The sequence below is a fragment of the Setaria viridis genome, chromosome 9 (genome assembly GCF_005286985.2).
Source record: "Setaria viridis chromosome 9, Setaria_viridis_v4.0, whole genome shotgun sequence".
NCBI classification, from domain to species: Eukaryota; Viridiplantae; Streptophyta; class Magnoliopsida; order Poales; family Poaceae; genus Setaria; species Setaria viridis.
In genome coordinates this window covers 29,712,314-29,733,807 of record NC_048271.2, presented here as the reverse complement: position 1 = coordinate 29,733,807, position 21,494 = coordinate 29,712,314, and the positions used below count along the sequence as shown (strand labels likewise).

General features: G+C 45.4%; 1 long non-coding RNA gene across 1 annotated transcript; it reads right to left on the bottom strand.

The window, feature by feature from the left end:
• Window positions 1-3,920: 3,920 nt before the first annotated feature.
• LOC140221278 (uncharacterized) lies at window positions 3,921-21,493 on the bottom strand. The gene is made up of 2 exons (XR_011897022.1): window positions 20,905-21,493; window positions 3,921-6,823 (listed from the first exon to the last, which is right to left on the bottom strand). It is a non-coding gene; the product is annotated as an uncharacterized lncRNA (long non-coding RNA).
• Between the last annotated feature and the right edge of the window lies 1 nt (window position 21,494).

Sequence of the window (21,494 nt, the reverse complement as noted above, 5' to 3'; positions counted from 1 at the left end):
TGTTTCCATTTGGCCCACCATAGCTTGAATGGTTGAACGGTAAAGGGGGCTACTATCCACTCATTCAAGTCTATGGTGCTGGAGTCTGGGATCCGGTCTCGCAGCCGATTGTAGTCGAGGCCCTTGGTGAGTTCATCTCTGAACTTTGCTCGGCCGGCAAAGTACGCCTGAATCGGCAATTGACCCATGCCGAACTGCCGTGCCGCAACGGAGGGGTTGTAGAACTCATACGTAGGAGCATCTTTCCCCGAGAAAGAAGTTGGCTGGTAACATTCCTGGTTTAATTAATTCGTCTGTGAGATCTTCGTCGAATCAGCCAGTAGTCGAGTCAAAGCAAGAAGGGAGCTCAAAGATTGGGTCATCTCTCTGATAAGGGAACCAGACGGTTGCGTCTTCACTAAAGCCGTTGTAGAAACACCGGAAGTATTCGGCCACTTTGGTAGCAGAGTACGAGCAACCGGAGAAGGCTGATGCCGCTTCACCGAAGGATGTACATCGGCGTCGGACAGTGGGATTCTCTGCCAATTCAATGTTGGGGAATGTCATGTGCTCCACTCGTTGCTGAGAAATCTTGCTCATGTACAGGTTAAGACATAAGTTAATAAACAACCAGGGTCCACCTGGGTTTCCAATCGGCTCCCCTTGGGATAATTTGACACCGATTTGGTGAAGCATGTGGTAGGCTGCTCCCAGTAGGTGCTTTCCAAGGGGAACGGAGGTCCCTATCGATAATGCCTCGGCCAGAGCTTGAGTGTTGGTGGATGGACCAGCTTCTCTCCCACAGAAGAAATGTTTCTCTAACCACATCATCAAGAAGGCCGTGTGCTCTCTGTTCTCGACTGATCCGGCCCTTCTGTTGCATCTGATGAACCCCTTCCATCCGCCGATTCCCCTTGTGTCCAGCCGATGAGATGTCGTGGCTAAAAGGCGAAAAGGGGTGTCCGGGGAGGAAATGTCCAGGCCGGTCAGCAAGACTACATCAGCCAGAGTGGGGGTCATGGGTCCGTGTCCAAAAAGGAATGCATTGAGAGCATCGGACCAGAAGTAAGAAGCTGCCATCACTAATGGCTCGTTCCGTTCCATTTGGGACAAGGATAGATCGATGCACTGGCCGATTTTGAGCTCGTCCCATTGGACCTTCTTAGAGGCGGCTATCCGCTAGTACCATTCCCTCCAGCCGGGAGTTTCATTCGGCCATGACCTAAAGGTACCCGACCAATGATCTAGGTCCATAGTTGATTGCTTGAAAGGGATCCTATGGGTTTCCAAATTGATTAAGTCGGTTGGATCTGGGTTTCCTATGGGACCAAGGCAGATAAGGCTGGGAGTTTCTGTGAGGCGTATGGTAATGTGATGCCTAACCACCTAAAAAAGGAAAAAGTTGGTGCGGGAGTAAGAAATAGATCTAAAGTAAATGCATTACTGATAGGGAAAGTTTCGGTAATGACCTCCGGGATGAAGCTCCTCGTAATCGGCGGGATCGTCGGTGCAGCTGCAGATGATGAAGCCGCCAATGGGATTTCGGTTGAAGCCCCAACTTTCACTGACAGAGTTCCTTCTCCCGTCGATGGAGCCACCGCTGTTGCTGCTGGAACCTCCACCGAAGGCGCCATCTCCGGAGTTTCGGGCGCTGGTGAAGTGGTGGAGGTTGCCGCCATTGGAGAAGTGGGGAGGAATGGAAGGAAGGAGGCACCGGAGAAAACTGGAGAACTAAGGAAAGCGCCTGAGGAAGAAGAAGACCGGTGCGTTAAAGGAGGAAGACGTGAGGTCGTACGGGGAGTACGGGGCGTACTGATATTTAAAGGTGGTCTGAGAAGGGGTAAAAGTGTAATTTTTACCGTGCCGGCGTTTCGATTGTTTCGGGAGGAGTGGTTGTCGTGGGCGCCCGTTTTGAAAAAATTGCAATCATCAGGCTGGAGACCGCGAAACGGAAGGATATTTTCAATGCGCTCGTTTCGGAAGGGAATTTGAAAGGAATTTCGAAGTAAAGACTATGTTTTACTCCGAAACTGGGGGGCATGTGTTGAGGCTAGATTTTGACACGTGTGTGATCGGCGTCAGGGGAAGAAGAAATCAGAATAAACGGTGAGACACAGGGATGGCGGTTGGAAATCGGCCGATTGGTGCTACAGTTATGGATCGGCCGATTGACCTTTGGAGTTCCGCCTCGCCCGACCCCTGAGGACTGGGATCGGATGCGCCCAACCCTCCAAGGGAGGATCTCCGCCTCGTCCGACCTTAGATCCCAGGGTCGGAATAGTCTGAGCCCTCGACACGTGGGTCCTAATCGGTTGTCCCTTGCCGATGAGGTGAATAGAAATCGGCCGATTAGGAAGCTGGAATAATTGGGCCAGTGTGGGCCTAAAGAGGATTGTGAAGACGAAGAGGGAATCAGCCCATGAAGAGCATGATAATCGACCTAGTACGAATCGTACTTGTAAATATTCGTTTTCTGTTTAAATTTAGGGATAGAGTTCTAATCGGATAAGAAGTCGTTTGTAACGGGCTATAAATAGCCACCCTTGTAGATCTGTAATCATCATCAACTCAATACAACAAACTACTATTTCCTCATACTTACTTTCAAGTCGGCGACTTCGCCAATACTTTTCTCTTTTTCACGAGTTCGTACGGGTTGGCGGGGCTGCATCAACTTGACCTCCAACCGATCTTGTAAGTTCCGCTTATCGAATAATTTCTAAGCTTTAACTTCGGGCGCATCGCTGTTGTTTCGTTTAGATTTATTCATCAGTTATCGATATTTACTAGAATTTTAGGTTTTACCTGTTGTTCTGGTTTTATCACTAGTTATCCAGCTAGGAATCGACAATTTCGGCTTTTCTTGTGTTTCATCATTTGATCTATTTATTTCATGCATAGCCGATTAGATCTGTTCCTAGTGTTGTTACTGTAGCGTTGTTTAGATTACTCCGGTGGTTTTCTTTATCAACGTCGCCTGGTAATCGGTCGCATTGTAACCGATTTCCTCATTATAGCAAATCGGCTGATTCGCTGATAAGCTTTCTCGAGATCGGAACTTTAGCCGATCGCTACCTCTGGGATTTGACACGTTTCTCTCCTTGCCAATCAATAGGTCAGATTGGCTGGCACGCCGCGCAAACCGCACCAGGGCGATCACCCGAACAGGAGCTAAGCAGATTCTCCCGGGTCGTGTGTCTGACGCTGGGGATTTGATCAGTCGATTTCTAGCACCAACACAACCTTTTTTGCTTCATACGTTAAGCAAGGCAATTCGTTCCCTCGGGAAGCATGTTCTTTATGACTTTCATTAACTCATCAAAACTCTTGTTAGGAACTCCATTTTTTATTTTCCATTGCAGCATTTCCAGTGTGGTACCTAACTTTTTGTGCCCCTGTTTGCAATCTGGGTGCAACAATTTCTTATGATCATCTAACATACGCTCAAACTTCTTTGACTCCTTCACATTCTCGCAGTCTTCCTTTGCATCTCACAACACCTGACCTAAACCATCGGTAGGACCTTCTTCTACAACCATCTCTTCTTTAGCCTCGCCCATTGGAGCATCTACAAAGGCACCTCCTTGAGTCCAGTCAAGAATGTAGTTACCATCTTCTTCTTCATCATTATCTTCTATCATAAGTCATTTTTCCCCATGCTTGGTCCAAAAACAAAATAGTTAGGCATGAATCCCGAACTGTATATATGGGCGTGAATAGTCTTTCTTGATGAGTAATCCTTCTCATTTTTGCAAATTCGGCATGGACAACAAATGAAACCAAACGACAGCTTGTTGGACTCTGCCAGATCGAGAAAACCACGCAAGCCATTAATGTAGTCTATGGAGTGTTTGTCCGCGTTGTACATCCATTGTCGATCCATCTACAAAATATTACCGAACCAAAGATATATGATCATCCATAGAATTGTACATGAAATATAACAAACATGATACAAATACCATTAAACTCAAATGTTGCTGAAAGTTTAGAGAGAAATACACAAATTTAAATTTTAGACCCAAATAACATGATACACTACGACAAACTCAAATGTTGCTGAAAGTTTAGATAGAAATACACAAATTTAAATTTCAGACCCAAACAACATGATACACTATGACAAACCATCCACTGAGTACTATCTAGGAGGATTTTAAGCATCCTTGGGTAGTGAAGACGAATGTTTCACTGACCCAGCCTCATCTTGTGGTTTATTTGTGCCTCCTGCGATGGTAGTACTCAGTGGACCTGAAACACCCAGGACTGGCGTGGAGCATAACAACCACCCGCTGCAATAGCATCTTCATGACATCTTTCCAAATAATGAGGCATTACTCTCTCCCACGTGCTCATTTTCTTCGGGTTATCATGAGGGTCAACTATGGTTTTCCCCTTGCCACGAGAGGAATGACGATCACCCCCACTGTCGCCACTACCTCCAGCAGCAGTAGCCATCTCTCTGTACTACAATTTATTTAGATCATATTTGCAAATAACTAAACTATGAATAAATTATATTTTTCCCCATAATTTATTTAGCTCAACATAACATATAAATGAAAAGTTTCTCCATTGTAGCTTATTCTAAAAATAACTAATTACGTACCTCTATTTCATTTTATTATCTCTATGTACCACAATTTATCTCGCTCATATTTGCAAATGACTAAAATATGAACAAATTATTTTTCTCCATAATTTATTTAGCCCATATTTGTAAAGGACTAAGCTATGAAATTATTCCTCTAACCTCATATCAAAATCTTTGACTAATACAAAATATAGCATCCAAAAAATTGTAGCTTATTCTAAAATCACAAATATGAGCTCTAAATAACACATGGATATAAATGAAAAATTTCTCCATTGTATCTTATTCTAAAAATCACAAATTACTCTAGCTCTAAAGCATAAAACTTAGTATACTGACCATGTATCAAGGGAGGATGAAGTTTCTAACCTTTAGAACACTTGAATGAGTGAAATCCTCACGAAATGGTCAAAAATCCGGCAGCACCTCCCCTATTTCGCCATGAATGGATGCAGCCCGAGTTAGAGGAAATGGCTCGGGCAGGAGGAAGAAGATGCTTGATTTATAGGAGGGAAGTTAGTACCGGTTGGGAGCTCCAACCGGTACTAAAGGTCACCCATTAGTATCGGGTGGAGGCACTAAAGGTCCTCAAGCACATTAGTACCAGGTGGAGGCTCCTCCCGATACTAATGGGTGGCCTTTAGTACCGGTTGGAGCCCCCAACCGGTACTAAAAGGGGTCACGAGGGGATCCTAGGGAACTAGTCGTTAGATCTGGTACTAATACTCATATTAGTACCGGGTCAAAAACCAACCGGTACTAAGCTTCGGGACCAATACCGAGTTTTCCAGTAGTGTACCGTATACTTCAACGGCCAAAGCTCGTTGTAAGGTGTCGGCAACTGCTCTCATCAAAATCAGTGAAGGCAATGTACCGGCAGAGCTCGTCAAGAGCGAACTAGCTCGAGCAGTTCCGATAAAATGGGATTGGGTAGTACAAGAGCATGGAAAAAATACATTCATTGTGCCATACCTGTGCCAGGTGGAGCTGCAAAGAATGATTAGTATGAAGCGTCTCCGAACTGATAACAATGAAGGGTGATGCTATTTGAAGAGTGGAATAATGAGATCAAGCCGAAGCAGAAACTACAGAAGGTATGGGTTCATGTATATGGCATTCCATATGAGATTAGATCCTTTTTACCTCTTTGGGCTGTGGGGTCAATTCTCGGAGCAAATCAGAAGGTTCATATGAGATCGATGAAGAAAACAGGGGTGATACGACTTATGGTTGCAGTTCTTGATGCAAATTGCATTCCAGATGGCGCTGATATAGTGGAAGATGACTGCCTTTATGAGATTTTCTTTAAGGTTGATCATGTGGTCGCTGATAACAGTGGGGAACCGGATGAATTTAATGAGGATGATGACGTAGAACGGGAGAATCAAAACAATCAAAAGGATCATGAGATGGAGGATGCTGAAAAAGCCCACAATAATGGTTCTGATGCTTCTGGTTTAGAGGCACCACCTTCCAATTTACAACCTGATCAAGCACCAAAATCTGGTGCACCAAATGCATTTGAAAAGCAGGTGGTGGAACAAACACTTGACTTAGCAGTAGACATCGATGAGCTGAGTGCCAAAGTACTGGCTGAGAGTGATGAAGATAACGTGTCACTGTCGGCAATGATGGATTCAGTTCATGACCTGCAGCCAATTCATGACAAAGAGCAATACATAGGCGGGATTTCCCCTGTGGCAATGCAACTGGAAAAAACAAAGATGTCAGAAACTGCTACTAAGGAATCTGGTGCTAATTCAGAGAAGCAGGTGTTGGGTTCCGTTGAGAGTGCGGGGGGAGGGACAACAGCTAGCACTCATTCCATGCTTCATGGCTACGTGCAGTACAAAACTGCTGTGAGCGACACGATGGGAACCGTTCATCTCGGGACCGGCCCCGGCTGGAGGCAAGCCTCCTGCGCACAACAATGATGCGCGCCATTCATTAGGTGGGGGTGCACAGCTAAACCAGGAAGATGGTGCCCAGGAGGGATCTAGGAGATCAGCTATACAACTTACACAGTGATGCATGTGGAATCGAAAGCGTAGGTGGTCAGGGAAATAGAAATAACAGATCAAGTGGATACCTCGGGTACTGTTTGCAAGTCACAATTCCATGGGATTCCTAGACGCATGTTGCAGGCATTATCCAAAAAAAAAAATGGAATACGGGCTAACCTTACAAATGAGGCAATGGCAAAAGAGCTCCAGGATCTTGATAATGTCATTGGCATGGAGATGATCAATACTGCAAGCACCGGAAGTGGTGAGTTTGAGAAGAGGTCATGAAGTACTAGAACAATTACCAACGAAGATGCAAAAATAATGGAGAAAGCAATGAATCTGGTAGCCAAGAAAAATGCTCTTGATCCAGGTAACTGCATATCTTTCCCATCTATTTCAGATTATAATATTGTCACTAGAATTGCAAACCTAGGTGTTCCTATGGGTAGAGATAATAGTGTTACGTCTTCTGTTACCTCTCTCAAAAATATAGAAATTCATAGGCTAAAGGTGTCAGCTAAAAATAATGCTGATAACAATAAATCTTCCTCTCCTAAGATTAACCTGGATGGGGAAGAAGAGGACCTGTTAGATGCACGACTCAACCATCTTTGTGGGAATGATGAGTGTGCACGAGGGACTCGATCACATCTGTAGTGATTTAGTAGCGACACCTCGCAAGAAAAAAAAATCCAACTCTAGGAAAAAGCCTAAGGTGGGTTTGACATAAAAAAAACCTATCGCACCATCAAAGCTAAGTTTCAAATGAAAGGGGTCTTCTGGAATAGTAGAGGTCTTGGAGACTTGGCTAAACATGGGTACTTGGAAGATTTGGTTAAAGAGGAGCAAATTGATTTTATTGCTCTCATGGAAACGGGTTGGGATCAATTCCCAAATGGGACCCTTCAAAAATTATGTGGTGGCAAAGAATTTATTTGGCAGTACATGGCACCACATGGTCGGGTCTAGGGGAATCCTTCTTGGAGTCGACCTAATAGTGTTCGATATTGGGTCCATATATGAACGGGACTTTTATATTAAGTTCACACTTTGAAATAAACATGATGACTTTAAGTTGTCATTGTTTGCAGTTTATGGTCATGCTCAAAAAGAACATAAGGAAAATTTCCTGTTAGAAATGGCACACATATGTGGTAAAGAATCGCTAATATATATAATTGGTGGGGATTTTAACATCATACGTTGTCCTCAAGATAAAAATAAGGACAATTTTGATGCAAAGTGGCCAAACCTTTTTACATGGTCATTCAGACTCTTGATCTTAGAGAGATAGAAATGTCTGGTCGTAGATATACTTGGGCGAGTAGTGGGGATGATCCAATGTTTGAGAAATTGGATTGAGTTTTAGTTAGTACGGAGTGAGAACTACATGCCAAAGATAGAAGTAACTCAGATCACATACTCTTATTACTAAACATGGGTGCGTCTTCTCACAATAGACAACACCAATGCTTAAATTTGACTTGGTTCCTAATAAATGGCTATTTTTAAACCAAGAAACCACTTCGATGGAAAGATGGCAGAATAAAATAAAATCTCTTTGGCAATTTCTAAGGGGTTAGGCCAAAAATATAGCTGGCCACAATAGAAAAGAAAAGAAAAAATGGATGATTGATGATCTGGATAAAAAAAAATTGAAAACAGGGTGCTCTCATATCAAAGAGTTAAATTTAAAACAATATCTCAATGAACGATTAGTTCACTTATTGAGAGAGGAAGAAATCAAATGGTATGAGAGAGCTAAAACTAACAACCTCTTGGAAGGTGATGATAGCACCCAATATTACCATTTGGTTGCTAATGGAAACTATAGGAAACAACGCCTCTTCAAATTAGAACAGGAAGAATGTGTAATTAAGGGTGATACTGAATTGAAAGCTTATATCACAAACTATTATAAGGGGTTGTTCGGGCCACCGGAGGATAATAATTTTACCATGTTGGAAAACCAGAACAATGATATATCTCAAGTCACGGAGGAGGAAAATAATTTCCTCACAGCTCCATTTACAGAGAAGGAGGTGAAAGAGGTAGTGTTCCAAATGGAGCATAATAAATCTCCTGGAGCTGATGGTTTCCCAGTAGAATTTTATCAAGTTTTCTAGAAAATCATAAAAACAGATCTCATGGCGCTATTCACGGAATTTTATGAAGAGCGTCTCCCTCTGTATAGTCTCCATTTCGGAGTAATTCCTCTTCTCCCAAAAATAAAAGAGGCTGTCAAAATTCAACAATATAGACCCATTTGCTTACTGAATGTGAGTTTCAAAATTTACACTAAGGTAGCTACTAACAGACTCATGGGAGTGGCTAATAAAGTGATTCGACCCACCCAAATGGCATTTATGTCTGATCGAAATATTATGGAAGGAGTAGTGATATTACACGAAACTATCCATGAACTACACACCAAAAAACTTAATGGTGTAATTCTCAAAATTTATTTTGAAAAGGCCTATGATAAAGTGAAATGACCTTTTATACAACAAACCCTTAGAATGAAGGGATTTTGCTTGTGATGGTGTGCATGGGTTCAAAATTTTGTTTCGGGAGGAGGTGTGGGTATCAAAATTAATGATGACATCGGGCACTACTTTCAAATAAAAAAAAGGCTCTTAGGCAAGGAGATCCCATATCACCTATTCTCTTTAATATTGTGGCAAACATGCTCTCTCTCTTTATAAAGTGGGCAAAAGAAGATGGCCAAGTTGAAGGAGTGATTCTACACTTGGTGGAAGATGGACTATCTATTTTGCAGTATGCAGATGACACAATTATTTTCATGGAGAATGACTTAGAGCAAGCTAAGAATATGAAACTCTTGCTTTGCATCTTTGAACAATTATCGGGTCTAAAAATCAGCTTCCACAAGTGAGATATTTTTCTATGGATAAGCTAAACAGTACGGACATGAATATACTAAACTGTTTGGTTGTGGTCTAGGCACATACCCCTTTAGGTATCTAGGAATCCCGATGCATTATAATAAACTTGGTAATACGGATTGGAATATCATCGAGGAGAGATTCAAACACAAATTAAGTACGTGGAAGGCTAAACATTTATCTTATGAAGGACGGTTGGTTTTACTAAATTCCATCTGAAGTAGCCTTCATATGTTCATGATATCCTTCTTTGAAATCTCTAAAGGAGACCTAAAAAGATTGGACTTTTATCGATCCAGGTTCTTTTGCAAAGGCAATAATGGTAAACAAAAATATTGCCTAGCTAAATGGGACATTTTGTGCCGTCCTAAAGATAAGGGGGTTTGGAATAACAAATCTCTTGATCAAAAAGAAATGTCTACTCAGCAAATGGCTATTTAAATTGCTTAATGAGGATGGCATATGGCAAACATTACTTAGAAATATCTAAGTTCAAAGTGCCTTTCTCATGTTACAATTAAACCTGGTGACTCGCATTTCTGGAAAGGTTTGTTAAAGGTTAGGGATAATTTTCTAGGTTGTGCAACATTCAAGATAAAGGTTCTGGGAGGATATTTGGGTTGGCTATAAATCACTAAAAGAGCAGTTTCTGATCCTACACAATACAGTATACTATCCTCATGCTACTGTGGCAAATGTGATGAACCAAACGCCATGGAATATCTCTTTTAGAAGAGTATTAGTTGGGGATAAACTGACAGCCTGGCATAACCTTGTATCTAAAATAGTTCCTTACCATCTTTCGGTTGGAAGGGATAATTTTACTTGGAACTTGCATAGAAATGACAATTTTACAGGTAAATCTATGTACCAGTATCTCATAAATCAGGATACCCCTTTCAACTGTAAGTTTATTTGGAAGCTAAAGTCCCCTCTAAAAGTAAGATATTTTTTTTTACCTCCAACATGGTGTTATCTTAACAAAAGATAACTTATCTAAGAGAAACTGGTCTGGGAGTCAAAAATGTTTCTTCTGTGATCATAATGAAACAATTAAGCATCTCTTTTTTAAGTGTCAACATGCTAAGATAATTTGAAGAGTTGTCAATATAGCTATTAGGTTAACTCCACCAAAGTCAATAGCACATATGCTTGGAAATTGCTTCATGGGCATAAGAAACAAGGATAAAAGTTTGATTTTTATTGGGGTTGCAGCTCTTATGTGGGCGATCTAGTGTCTGCGTAATGATTTGGTTTTTGAGAAAAAATGGTTTACCTCTTTTACGTAGGCTGTTTTCAGGGGAGCTTACTGGCTGCGATTTTGGTCCCTATTACAGCGTAGGGACACAAAGGAGACTGTTCGTTTGGCAAGCAAGGCATTGGAGGTCGTTGCCTTGGATATTTTTGCAAAAAATGTATGGAGAAGCAATAATAGACTTTGCTTTTAATTTCTTACTACCATTTGTAATCTACCCATTTTATTTGTAATCAGTCTGTGAGCTGAGAATATTGTTAAAATTTGGCTGTATGCGGTCGGAGAGGCCGGAATATTATCCTTTTTCTAAAAAAATACTCATGAGTAAGACTGCCTGGTGCATATCACTACGGTTCTACTTTTATCATGTCTTCGGTTGCCATAGGAACCTTGTCGCAGGTGCAGATCACAGGACATAGATGAACAACCTCCGAGTAAAGGAATGCAAAATTGTATTTTTGAGAGCCTCCCGCTTCCCACAGACATACATTGGCATGCTACTGTAGCAAAGTACAATCAGTGATGTACATATGACTGTATATGCACACATTTGACAACTTCATGCATCAATTTGCATGTTTTGCAACTTGTTGGACCAAAGTGATACAACCATACAAGTTGTTGTATGGTGGGTGAAATTTACTCCTGAAATAATGGGTAATGTGGCTATGAGATTAACTTATATGTGCCTAATCTATTTGAATGGAAAATTTTGACATCATGACAAAACAAAGGAAGGAAAATCATGCCATCTCCATTTCAACGGGCTCCTACGCCATTACTCCATCAGGTACTTGAACCAATGTTTGAGGATGACAATTCGATTAGAGGTGAGTGTCAGGATCTGAGAGATCTAGATGGGAATTTCAGAGAACAAAGAGGAATCGAGCCAAGAACAAGAGGAAAACGAAGATGAACTGAAGAACAGACATAACAAATAGAAGCAACAGCAGCAAAATTGTGGATGATAACTTGGATTCAATTACATATAGACGCGAGAATCAGCGATAAACTACTGGTACTGCTACATCTAAGAGATACTTAGGGTTCTTCTTGTTCGATAATATCTTATAGACTAGGGCCTCTGAGCTAAATAGCATGCTCAGGGTGAAGTAAAAGTAAAAGATAGTTTTATCTGACGGTAACTGTTCCACGTCCGCCAATGGAGGTAAATGAGCTACTGGCCGAGTGAATGGATGACTGCCGACGGATGGGAAATGGATGTTATCGCCAAAGTCGACAAGTTGTTTAAGTTGGCGCCGATATGCTGTGCTCCTTGCTCTGAATCAGAAATACACTCTGCATTGCTCTTGTTCCTCACAATTGCCCCTCTTTGAGATCCTTGTCCTCAACGATGAAATGAAGGAAATACCTTGCGAATGAATGATGCATCTTCCCAGGTTGCTTCAGTTTCTGGCATATTCATCCAATGAATCAACCACTGGACAACATGCTCATTGTTTCAAGGAATTAGCCTTCTGTCAAGTATTGCAACTGGAGCTACTTTGATTGTTCCCTTGGAGTCAATTAATGGCAGCTCTGGACTTAGTACTGCATTATTTCCAACATGCTTTTTCAGTTGACTCACATGGAATACATTGTGAAGTTGACAACCTTCAGGGAGGAGCAATCTATAAGCAGCTTTGACAATCCCTTCGAGGACTATGAAAGGACCATAGAACTTAGAATGCAATTTCAGAGACTTGTGTGCACTGAGTGAGGTGTGGCTGGATTTTCAAGTACACCATATCACCAATTGTGAATTCCCTATCAGTCCTATGTTTGTCTGCTTGGTACTTTGTTCTTGCTTGTGCTTTTTGGAGGTTGTTTCCGATTCACCACTTTTGAGTCATCAATTAATGCAATTGCATGGTCCATTTGTCTTTTTGGAGGTAAAGACCTGATGGTAATTGTTCCACATCCACCAATGGAGGTAAATGAGCTAGTGGCCGAGTGAATGGATGACTGCCGACAGATGGGAAATGGATGTCATCGCCGAAGTCGATGAGTCGTTTAAGTTGGCGCCGATATGCATTGCTCTTGTTCCTGACATGAGGTAATCAGAGAATATGTACTACAACTCCATAGTGGTCGAGGATGGCTGCTGTGATGGATAACTGTTACGTCCTGTATTTTGGTGGATTGTATTTTTTTGCGCTGATGCGTGGAATAGTTGACGTGCCCTAGGGAGGCACCCCTGGCCGCCTTATATAGGCTAACAACCTAGGGTTATAAGTCGGTTTGAATCTAATCTAGTCGGTTGTTACATGGAAAGTAATCTGAGTCAGATTACAACACGTATCCTGCAATATCCAAGCTGATTTGAATCACCCGGCCCCCTTGAATTGTACTTCAAGTATCTTCATGTCCTTGGCCCACACGTTCTGATCAGGCGGGCCCCGAGCAATGTGTAGGAGAATAGGAACACGAGGACATCACAGCGAAGCTTGGAATTTGGTTGGTTGAAGCTGTGATGATGTCTTAGTGATGGAGAGGCTGCGCAGTGCTCAAAAAGAAGAAAATCTGAGCAAACGCAGAGCGAAGTCGAGTGCTGAGTTAATGGATGTCGAGCATCCAGCATGTTGAATCGAAGAACATAGAGGGTGTGGCAAGAAAAAGAACATGGAGATTGAAGCGAAGAACATGGAGAGTAGCCCCCGAGCATTGAAGCGATTAGTATAATCGGTCCAATGGTCAAAAAAGAAAAAATTGATCCTAGAAGCATGTCCTAGTGCCCGAGCACAAGGATAGGTGAAGCTACGGAGGCACGCTGACCAGAAGTAGGCGCCCAGCCCCCGAGCGTAAGTGCAAGGACTGGCGGAGCCACGAAGGCACACCGACCCGAAATAGGCGCCCAGCCCCTGAGGATAAGGACTAGTGGAGCCACAGAGGCACGCCGACCTGAAATAGGCACCCAGCCCTCGAGGACGAGGATTGGTAGAGCCGTAGAGACACACCGACCTGAAATAGGCGCTCAGCCCCCGAGGACGAGGACTAGCGGAGCTGCAGAGGCATGCCGACCTGAAATAGGCACCCAGCCCCCGAGCGTTAGGGCGAGGACTAGCGGAGCCACGAGGCACGTCGTGAAAAACATAACAGAAAACCTGCAAGCTCCGCTCGGGGCGTGCGGTGCAACAACGAAAAAGCCGTAGATTCCATCGCTAGGGTTACACCGTCAAATCCTTCAAAAGCTCAAGGGGCGTAGATCCATTTTTATTTTCACTAGCCACACTCATGATGCTGCCACCGTAGTCCATGGAGCACATCGCCACCGCATCCGTGAACCCTAGGCCACGACGCTGCAGTTTCCAATCTGCTAGCACGCACTTCACCGCCGCCACCCGAGCCGTCGCGCCGCCGTATGCAAACCAAGAGCCTCGCGGTTATTAGATCCAAATCCCAGGGAGTAGAAACCGAAGAAATGGTAGCGGGGAATGCTCCGGATCCATCCACATACTGGATGAAATCTGTGATGACGGAGGAGCACATCCAAGCGCTCGTCGACCGGGACCTCCTCGGGCACAAGGCGCTACTCGACTGGAAGGCGACCGCCGGGCAAGAGTTCGCCAGCAATGACAAGACGGAGACGGTGGTATTTGCATTATTCAACACGTATTTGGGATCCCTTGCGGGGACTTCTTCCGCGGATTGCTGCACTACTACAAGTTTGAGCTGGTACACTTGAATTCCAACTCCGTTCTTGATATCGCGGTTTTTATCCATCTGTGCGAGGCGTACCTCAGAATCCCCCTTCCCACTTCGATCTATGGAAGTATTTGGATCAGTTCAAACCTGTATCGACTAAAGGGAAGCCACGAGTGATTGGGGGATGTGGGTTTTCGCTACGGATGAAGAAAGTGCAAGAGTACTTTGACCTCCAGTTGAAGGAATCCAACAAGGACTGGCACAAGGAATGGTTTAAGATCGCCAATCAAAAGCTCGAGCTCCCGCCGCGCACCAGATACGCTCCACTTGCTATGCCCGAGTGGTCAAACCAGCTGGCCTCAGAGGAGCAAGTGCAAGTGAAGCAGCTGCTGGAGAAGATTGCCAACCTGAAGGTGCGTGAACTCACAGCCGAGGCTGTAAGTATCAATTTCTATCGGAGATTGACACAGACGATCAAGAACAGGGTCCATCCGATGTATGAGTATACAGGGCCACTAGACCTGACCTGGGAGGTCCAGCGAAAGGTGACCAAGGAAGAAGTCGCCAATCGGATAAGCGAGTTTTTTGGTGGTATCATCAAGAACAAGAGCTGCCCCAAAGCATATTCCCTCAAGAGGCCGGCCGAATAGGTATAATCTTAACTGCATTGTTTTTGGCATTCTCGTTGTGCTTTTGTGTTGTCTTTGACTATTCTTGTTGATTGACCAGAATGACGAATTTGAGTTCTTTTGCTCGGTGCCACTTCCTGAAGGGGCTGAGCAATAGCGACCCAAGGTCCGCCCGACTACCAAGTCTGATGAGCCGCCTGCCGGCCTTGATTGGGAATCGGACTCCTCCATCGGGTTGGACGAGGACATGCCAGAAGAGGTCGGCTAGGCCGAGGACTATGAACCAGTGGGACGCCGAACACGGCAGGTCGTGAAGAAGCTTCAGACCTACAAAAAGCCAAGCACCAAGAGAAGCCAAGCACCAAGAGGAAGAAGATGGCCGGTAAGAAAGAGGAGACTGCCCCGAGCGCAGCCTCCGCGACCAAGTCAGCTAGCGAAGCGCACGAAGAATCGGACACGCCGAGCCCGGCCGCCAAGAAGAAGTCCGAGCACCTTGAGACGACCACGACCGACGCAGAACGGATCAAGGAGACGTTGAAGGCAAAGATCCGCGGGGGGTCTAGCAGAGATGTGTTGGTGCCACCACCGCCCTTGCGTCCCAAGTTCCGAGTGAAGCAGAGCACCATGTAAGTGCGATCTGGTTATATTGTCTATCTTGTGGTTGTTTTGCTGCCTGTCTTTCTTAAATTGCTTCTTGCACTAACAATGCAGGAATGTCGTGCTAGATAATGAATTTGGTACGCAGCTGACTAGTTGCACGACCCATGCCGAAGGGGCGAGCGGCCACAACGTTGAACAGTACTCGCTTCCGAAGGTCGGCAGGGATCAAGATAATCGTATGGAGGTGAAGTGCACCTCTCGCTGGTGCAGCTTGTGTTTCCGATTGCTGCAGAACACCTTGGGGCCACCCACGATGATGTTGACTTCATGGTTTGGTCGCTGGAACTCCCCGTTCTGGTCGGCGCCGGCCCGGTGGGCATCTGGGTTTGGCTGGTCGCAGCGCTCTTCTCTGGGCTGATCATTGAAGTCGTCGCGTCGGTGGTTGTCACGGACATCGCGGTCATCATAGCGGTGGTCGTCGTTATCGTCATGGCGGTGGTCGCAGTCGTCGTGATAGTAGTCGTCGCGGTGACAGTCGCTGCGGTCATCACGGTCATCGCGTCGGCGGTTGTCATGACAATTGTCATCCCTGTGGTAGTTGTTGCAGCAAGGTTGCTTGTACTCCACGGGGGCGCCGAGCTCTTTCTTGAGGACTGAGCAATCCCATAGATTGTGACGTACATCCTTATGGAAGGGGCACGGAGCATTCAAGGTGTCATCAAACTCTTCCTGGAGGAAGGTGGTCGGCCTGGCGGGTCAGCTTCAGCAGTGAGGATAATAGGGGCCCTTTTTTGAAGTCGGGAGGACTCCAGTCCTGCTTGGTGCTCCTCATGGGCCGGCAGTTCGTAGTTGTCGTTCTGGCGATGCTTGCCGCCCTAGAACTATACTTGCACTACCTCCTCTGTGTTGGCTTGGTGTTGATGATCTGCATCATCTGCCCGACCATTTTTGGGGCAGCCTCATACAGCTTGCAGAACATGGTGCGGTTCATCAGGCTGGAGCGGAAGTACCAAATGATGTCGCGGTCCTCGACGCTGGCCAGCCTGTTGTGGTTCTTGAAGAAGCGGTTCATGTACTCTCGGAGGGTTTCTTTCTTCTGCTTGCAGACTTGCCTAAGGTTCTCCGTGTTTCTAGGTCAGCTGTAGGTAGCCTGGTAGTTTTGGGTGAAAGCTCTAGCGACCTGACCCTAAGAGTCGATGCTGCTCAGCGGGAGGTTTTCTAGCCATAGGAGAGGGGTGGGACCCATCACCATCGGGAAATAGGCGGCCATCTAGTCGTAGGTGCCATTGGAGGCTTTCACCGCGGTGCTATACGTCTTGAGCCATATGGTGGGGTCAGAGTAGCCATCGTACTTTTCGTTGATGACCGGCTTGAACGAGGACGGCCATTGAATGGCCCTGAGGTGGGAAGTGAAGGTGGCAAAACCGTCGATCGCCATGTCGTCGTCGTCTTTGAGGTTGTACACGACGGGTGGTGCCCCAGGGCGTCCATCGTTGTTGCGCATAGATGGGACATAGGCATCTTCAAGGGAAACGTACATGCGGTCGTAATTGGCACAACGACGCATCTCCTCTTCTTGGCATCGGCGGTCCTCCCGTTCTGTGTCACGGTTTGGTCCAGGGGCACCGTAGTCATGGTCATACTCAGCGCGACGGCGAAGCTTAGCCTTTTCCTGCTCTTGGTAGCGGTTGTTGAGGTCGGCATGGAGGTCGCGGCAGTCGCGTAGCTCTTCACGAAGCTCACGTTGGCGACCTTGTCTGCCATGGTCCTCGCCATCGCCTCTCCTGCCACAGCGGCAGTTGTCGTGGTTGTCGTTGTTGGCGAGTGGGTCGGCGGGTTGCTCCACTTCCTCTTGACGGATGGACTCTAGCCGACCTCCCACGCGGTTGTCGTGGTCACCTCGGTGGTGACCAGATCTGCTATGCCCGGATCAGCTTCGAGAGTGCTGGGTAGATGTGGATCGGGAGTATGTTGACCAGCTGTGGGCCCGCTCTTCGATCTGGACGTTGGCGACGCGGATACGTGCCCGGATCCGTCGGAGTGGCTCCAAGTCTGGAAGGTTTTCCAGGTTGGCGAAGGCAGCCCCTAGGTTAGCCTGGGGTGTGGTGAAGACGTTGTGGCCGGCCCCCTCGAGGTCGGCTTGTAGATTGCGGGCGCGCATAGGGCGTCTGCGTCTGCCCCAAGCACCGTCATGGTCGGCATTGTCACCATCATTGGTGAGCGATGGGTTGGCATCGCGTTGGTCACCTACTGCTTCAGCTCCCGCATTAGCAGCAGGTTGTTGGTGCTGCGGGGCATCGGCTTTCTCCCGTTGGTGCCGTACTGCACGGTCCTGGTTCTTGGCGTTGCGACCTGCTTCCTGAGAAGAGGTTTCGCCATCCCTGGGTGGATCGTCAGCAAAGACCACGAAGGCTTCAGGATCTGGCGTGGTGGAGTTGCCCTCATCATTGCTTCCGTAGGGGTTCGGAGTCAGGACGATGCAGGAGACCTGGAACTCGCCACAGTCCAGAAACTGGGCGGGTCTGGGTGGGTCTTCAGATTGGATCTAAAAAGACCGTGCGAGTTTCGCGGAATACACGGTAGCTGAGTTTCTCAGACCAAAGGGGACGTGGGAAGGACCCTGTGCCGACCTTGTTGAGAGTAGCGCCGCCTCAGAGAGATCGATGCACTCAACAATTGTGTTGCTGATGCGATCTAACTCCGCGATCAGGTCGCAGGGCGTGGGTGGGCGGGTTGCGGCAAGGATGTTGGGAATCCTCTCGAAGAGGGAGAGATCACCGACCTGCTGTGCATGCGGAATGATGATCCTCGGGTGAAGACCTTGCTCCATCAAAGTAGATCCGACGGATGCTGAGCTGGCAGCGGACGCCAATTCGACGAAGAAGGTGGTGGAGTCAGAGTCCACCAGCATGCTCCCGAAGTGAAGCTGGATCGTATTGGCGAGAAAGTCCTACATGCTCTTGGGGAAGATGACGCTGGGGCGGGATGCCATCGAGCTCGCTGGGGAGGATCTCACAATCTCCTACCTGGTGCGACAACTGTCGGATTTAGTAGCCCGGCAGTTTACTAGGGGGTTTCCCAAGTGGTTGATTTGTAGGCAGGGAGGATTGCGAAACTCTAAGGTGATCATGAGAACACGAGGGTTTAGATAGGTTCGGACCTTCAGAGAGTAATACCCTACGTCCTGTATTTTGGTGAATTGTATTGCTTTGCGCTGATGTGTGGAATAGTTGACGTGCCCTAGGGAGGCGCCCCTAGCCGCCTTATACAGGCTGACGACCTAGGGTTACAAGTCGGTTTGAATCTAATCTAGTCTGTTGTTACAAGGAAAGTAATTTGAGTCGGATTACAACACGTATCCCGCAATATCTGGGCTGATTTGAATCGCCCGGCCTCCTTGACTTGTACTCCAAGTATCCTCATATCCTTGGCCCACACGTTCTGGTTAGACAGGCCCACTTGTCAGGACCGGCTAGTATCCTGGTCAGTGGGGACCCATGGGGTACCCATATCCCTCAATTATATTGACCAATGGTTGACCTTTATACCCAAACTAGTCGTGTAACGGCTCGAGGGATGTGTACCACGTGCCCGTCGACTAAAAAGTTTTTTCTTTGGGTTTTCAAGGCAAAAAGATACGTGAAATTACAAGATTGACCCTTAGTCTGATTTCTTTGATTCAAACTTCCATATATGATTCAAGATTGGAGATTCAGAACCAAGTTAAAAGTAGCTTGAGCACATTCTAGCCGCATGGCAGTATTCGAGTGCATTCGAACTCAATCTGATGGAATACTCAAAGGAGCAGCACAAACTAGTCGGACACGTCTACAGAAGTACTCGGGACTGCTACATTTGACTAAAAAGTACTCGAGGGCTTGTCGGCCATACATCTATGAGTCCACCAGAAGGCTTGGACAGTCCTATAATATGAGGTTGTACACCGAGACGTGTCAGACATGGAGATTACGGTGCAGGACGGCATGATCCACGTGGAGGACAAGAACTAGTTGAGGATTAGGAAACTACTCGTAGCAATTAGTGTAGGACTCTCTAGTTGAATCCGACTAGCACTCTTGTAAAGCAACCGACCTGTAACCCTGCCCCCGATAATATAAGGCGAGGCAGGGACCCCCTCTAAACGACTTCAATCAATACAACGCAACCAACACAAAGGACGTAGGGTATTACGCGACATAAGCGGCCCGAACCTATCTAAATCGTGTGTTCAAGTTCACCATCGAGTTCCTGATCTCGGCGAGTCCCACGCATAAAACACTACCTCGGGTACCCCTCGGTAGGTTGCCGGGTCTAAACACCAGCAGTACTAAAGGCCTCCTCTAGGACTAGCCGTTCAACCATGTACTAAAGTTCACATTAGTACCAAGTCCACTTGCAACCGGTACTAATGCAGTGAACGAAAGGTCGATCTCCGGTAGTGTACCACAATACCACACATAAAAAAGTTATGATAAATACTTTCTTTTCCAACAAAAATTAAAAAAGACTTATCATCTACCTCTCTACTTCGAAAAGATTAATGGGAAATGGTTCTTTCTAAGTGTGCGTTTCCCACGTGGGCACACCTGCACACTCAACGCTACCTACACATTGAACAACTATGATCGTTACCTCCCAGTATCTACTAATTCATTTGGGAAGGGTTCTCATACAATGGTTTTCACCGGTGAAGTTGAAGGAAATGAAGCAAAAAGAAGAAGCTTTACACTAGTTCATTTTTGTCTAGTTTTGTGAAACGTTACGTGACTTGTTTTACCCACAACAGCTGAAGTTGAAACGAATACGATATCTCAAACAAGCCTTGAGAATTAGAGAAAGGATAATGATGGTGTGAATGCATGCAAAGTAATTTTAAAAAGCCATAGTGTTTGAACTAGACATTCAAACTATTTATATTCTAAGGTAGGCAATTTGGGCAAAGTATTCAAGTATTTTCGTTTGGTTAGTCTGGCAGTTTCAGTTTCGAAATAGGCAATGTCGATGAAATTTTTGCATGCCAAACTATAAGCATATGGATCTTATTTGTCGATAAAATGTATATAAGGATTATAATGATGGAACGGATTTGTAATCAAATACGTCAAGAAAATACAAGAATTTAGAGGTTACTAGCAGAGTCCAAAGTTAATAATTATTCAAAAGCAAACTACAAGAACACACGAAACCTGAGAACAAGATATATGAAGTTTACGAACGAGAAAGTGTGCAAAGCGGAATAAATTTCATAAAATTAGTAATGTATAGAAATATTGTGAGTATATTGGCTTACTTCTCTTCCTGCTATGGTGAAGGCAGCTAACTCCCTCCAAATTTCTTCTCTATATCCACGGCCTATGGTTAGGATTTAAGAAGAGCTGAAATACTCCTTGCATAAAAAAGTAAAGAAGAGCTGAAATAAACAGGTCCTAAATCGCTTTACATCCTACAGCTCTCTTCACAACGCCAACAATTGGTGTAAATTAAGTTAAATATTGTTGCAGTGTCTCTTCTACGATGGCAGTAAATTTCACTAGGTCGTGACAAATCATCAATCTTGCTTATTTTCTTTGTTAGCATATCCTTCTGACATTCCACGTCTCATCACGTTGTATCCATTCTTTAGTCATTCTAGTACAAAGAAATACGAGACAACCTTTTGAATCAAATTGACAAAAAACGCACACAGAATACAGGTCTCATATTACCCATCGATAAGAATAAGTACTAACAGGATCTCTGCAACCCTTTGTCAAATGCAGTCTGCATGAACAGTTCATCTGGGACATGGTCTGTTTTCACAAAAATTAATCACTACGATGAGACCACAGAATTTGAAATCAGTGGCAAGAAACTGCAGAACTAAGGTATGCAACGCCGCCC